This window comes from Urocitellus parryii, chromosome Y (genome assembly GCF_045843805.1).
Source record: "Urocitellus parryii isolate mUroPar1 chromosome Y, mUroPar1.hap1, whole genome shotgun sequence".
Lineage (NCBI taxonomy): Eukaryota > Metazoa > Chordata > Mammalia > Rodentia > Sciuridae > Urocitellus > Urocitellus parryii.
Genome location: NC_135548.1, coordinates 18326447 through 18330472, shown reverse-complemented (window position 1 = coordinate 18330472; position 4026 = coordinate 18326447). Strand labels below are relative to the sequence as shown.

Here is a 4026-nt window from a genome sequence, read left to right as displayed (position 1 = left end):
AGTGCTTGCATAAGTTTTCAAGTTCTATGGCTATGGGCAAAGGCAAATGCCTTCCTACATTTGCCAAAACATTTAAACTGATGTCATAATTTCTTTACCAAAAATCTTGCCTGTTGGGGCTGGGGTTATGGCTCAGTGGTAAAGCACTTGCCTAGCACTAGTGAGGTCCTGGGTTTGATCCTCACCACCATACAAACAAATAAATAAAATAAAGTTTAACCCCCCACACACTGAAAACAAACAAACAAACAAAACCCTGTCTGTGTACCATCTCCCTGCCCTCAGGGCCAGGTGTACTTTTTAATTCTAAGAAGCAAACTAGTAGGAGAGGTGATTCTATTCATAGTGACAGCCCAGAGGGGCACACCTCCCCATGGTCCAGACATGGGCCCCAAACATGTCCTGCTAGAGAGCTGTGTGGTAAAATCAAATCTCCAGTTGTCCCTCCTAGGCCCTGCTGAGCATGGTATTTCTCTTACAAGGAATTCTTCTCCTAACAGTTACCTCAATGCTTAGGTAGGGGCTGCAGGTCCCACTGGGATTCTGGTGCCAAATTGGACTTTGTAAGTTCTCTTTAGGGGAAGCCTCCAGCTGGAGACTCAAATTGTTCTTTCCCTTATAAAGACTAGATTGTTGGGGAAAATCACGCTGGAGCAGTGGGTATGTGTCTGTGGCCAGAATTCCTGCTCTGTCCTGGTAAGAGTGAGGAGTGGGTATGTGTCTGTGGCCAGAATTCCTGCTCTGTCCTGGTAAGAGTGCTGTCCCGGATGCCTGACCTCCAGCTGCAAAGAAGGAGACAGACAGCCCACATGGCATTCATGGTGCTCCTGTCTCAGTTTCTGGACAGTAGCTTCTTATTCAGCAGCTAAGTGTGGGTCACCCCCTTCTTCTGGGTGCCCTCATATAGCTACAGGAACATGAGGTCATTGTGTGACTGGCTCATGCCAGGATATTTCTGCTGGTGCTACTGGTGGAAAAATAGCCTTGCACCCCTCCTTAAAGTTTCTCCTTTAGAATTCTTGGCAGTGCCTAGCTCTGAGATGCTCAGAGAGCTCTCAGACAGCTCATTCCCACCAAGCTTAAGTGGGGCTGGGCCACCTCATGCTGCCACCAGAGGATTCTTATCCAAGTTGAGGTGTCTACTACCTTCTTCTTGGGCTCCAGAGAAGCTGGATCAACTTCCACCAGTGGGGAAGAGGCCACAGCTGCCTCTGGGCAGCCAGATGGGGCATCCTGGTAGGCTCTTCCTAGTCCTGCATGAGGGCAGTGTTGTGGTCCTGAGAGAGCGAGGTGTTGGAGCTCCTTAAATGATGATAGTATACTTCTGTGATGACTTGAGTTTCAGATTTGAAGATTCAGTGAGCTGCTGAATGGCAACTTCAATGACCTGATCAAAGTGATTCAACCGCAGCAGTTCCATATCTGAAGAAGAGATGCACCATGGCACGAGATGGCCTGGATGAAAATGTCCTTCTTAATGACCTTCACCTTGATGGATGCCTTCAGGGAGACTCAGACCTCAGCCAGGAAACCTTCCCTACATCATAGTAAGGCTTGGTCTTCACGGTAGTGAAAGTGGTGACCATGGTCCCCCATGGCATCACTGTGCGGTCCTTTTCTATCTTGGCAGCAGCTACAGGGAAGGGATTTGTCAGGATTTCAATTCATTGGGTTCTATGTAAGAAAACTCTGCAGTGATAGAGCCCAGTTCTGAGCTACTGAGGGTGGGCCCACTGATCAGAAAGAAGATCTACAGCCTGGAAGACTGCTTCTTGAACAAGTTCAGAGGACAGTGGTCAGGGACAGCAGACCTTCTGAGGACTGCCAGTCCTCTTTAATCTGCAGGTGTAAATCCTTGGACTTTGTGTTCCACTCAAAGGTGAACTCTTCCTCCCAAATGAGGTGAGGAGTGTTCTCGGCTAGGGTGCTGGTGAACTGCTGGACAGTATCATTCATCTGGGAAATGCATACAGGCTTAACACTGCCCAAAGTACCAGGATCATTTAGCAGTGAGGTGTGGATGTTCTTCACCAGTGGCTTTAGTTCATGAGCCCTTAGGCTACCTTCCACTGGTTCTTATAGCTGTTCAGCATCAGGATCCAAGAAAGCAATGTGTGGGACTCCCAGCACTCTTCAGGCTCTGCCAACTGCCAGGATGGGGGTCACATGCTGGCCAGGACACACCACATCTGGTTCAGGCCAATCATGACCAAGGCCACAACAAAGATCAACATCAATATGCCAGGAGCCTAGCAAGGCCATTATGTTGGTGCATATCCTTCCTGCCTTGCACGAATTTCCCAGGACACAGAGCCTATGGGTGGTGAGCTCAGGCATCCACTGGTGGCCATCCAGGGGCTGGAGGGAGGTCCACATGCCCAAGCCTGATTAGGCCAAGCCTGGCTTGGTGTGGAGCCATGAGGCCTGAGGCCACATGAGACAAGCAGGGAGGGAATACCTGGCTGAAGCCAGGTGGCCAAGGCCAGGTATTGCACCCCAAGCCCAACACACCTGGGAAAAGGGTACACAGAAGCAGACCTGGCAGAAGGAGCACCTGACTAGTGTATCTTTCTTCATTCTTTTATAAATTGAATTTCTGAAATATCATTGTTATTTATAATTCATTACTGATATTCAATGAAAAGCACCATCAAACTAACAACATCATTCTTTACAGAACTACAAAAATATCCTCAAAGAACAAAAGACCCCTGAATTGCAAAAACAATCCTGAGAAAAAAGAGAAATGTTGGAGACTTCATAACACTGAGTTTGAAAACATACCGCAGAGCCATAGTAACAAAAATAGCATGGTCAGATCATAAAAGCAGACATGTAGACCAATGAATTGAAATAGACAGCATAGAAGTGAACAGACACAGCTACAGCCATCTGATTCTTGACAAAGTAACAAAACCATGTGCTAGAGAAAAGACAGCCCCTTAACAAACAATCCTGGGAAAACTAAATATCCATATGTAGAAGATTGAAACTAGATTCCTATCTCTCACCTATGTCAACTCAAAATGGATCAAAAACCTTAACAAAATACCTGAAACTTTGAAAGGTATTGATCTTGCCCAGTTGGATGGCAATCATCAAGAATGCAAAAAAGAAAAAAAAAAGAAATGAATGCTGTTGAGGATGTGGGGGAATTGAAAACTCACACACTGTTGGTAAGAATTTAAATTAGTATAGCCATAGGGAAATCAGGATAGAGGTTCCTCGGGATACTAAATATAATACTACTTATGATCCAGATAAGGCATTCCTTGAAAGAATTAAAGTCAGCAAGCTATCCTACAGTTTATTGTTTCTTGTGAATTGCAGCACAAGAGACAAGTTATTAAATCAGACCAGGTGTATATGTCAATATATACATGGGTAAAGAAAATGTGACACACACACACACACACACACACACACACACACACACACATACATACACACAGAGTGGACATTATCCAGCCATAGAAAACAATAAAATCATGTAATTCCTAGAAAAATAAATGGAATAGAGACCATAATATTAAGTAAAATAAGCCAGACACAGAAAGACAAGTATTACACAATTTCCTTCATATGTGAAATCAAGGGATGAAAAAAGACATGAAAGTAGCAGAGACTTATTAGAGAAGATGAAGAAGAATGGGGGTGGTAGAGGATCATAGGCATGGGTATTACTCTTGACATACTCAGAATTAGAATTGCACACTTTGAAAGCACTCCTTGTTGAATTCTCTGCCTGGTATTATATCCATACTACAAAGCTTTTTTAACTCTTTAAAACACTGGTGCTCCAGGGTATTAGTCAAATTTTCGCCACCATAATAAATACCTGACATAACCAACCAATAAAGAGAAAAGGTGTATTCTGGCTCACAGTTTTGGAATTCATGATTTATTAGAACTATTTTTTTTTTGTCACTGGTGTTTGACAAATTATTGCAAAAGGGGGGCATGACCAAGCAAAACTACTAGTCTCAAGCCAGGAAGAAAAGAGAGAGAGGCAGGGAATGGGGGTCT

General features: G+C 44.4%; 1 pseudogene; it reads right to left on the bottom strand.

Annotated features, from left to right (window-relative positions):
- Positions 1-1303: 1303 nt before the first annotated feature.
- Positions 1304-2795, bottom strand: LOC144250957 (C2 domain-containing protein 2 pseudogene; annotated as a pseudogene).
- Between the last annotated feature and the right edge of the window lie 1231 nt (positions 2796-4026).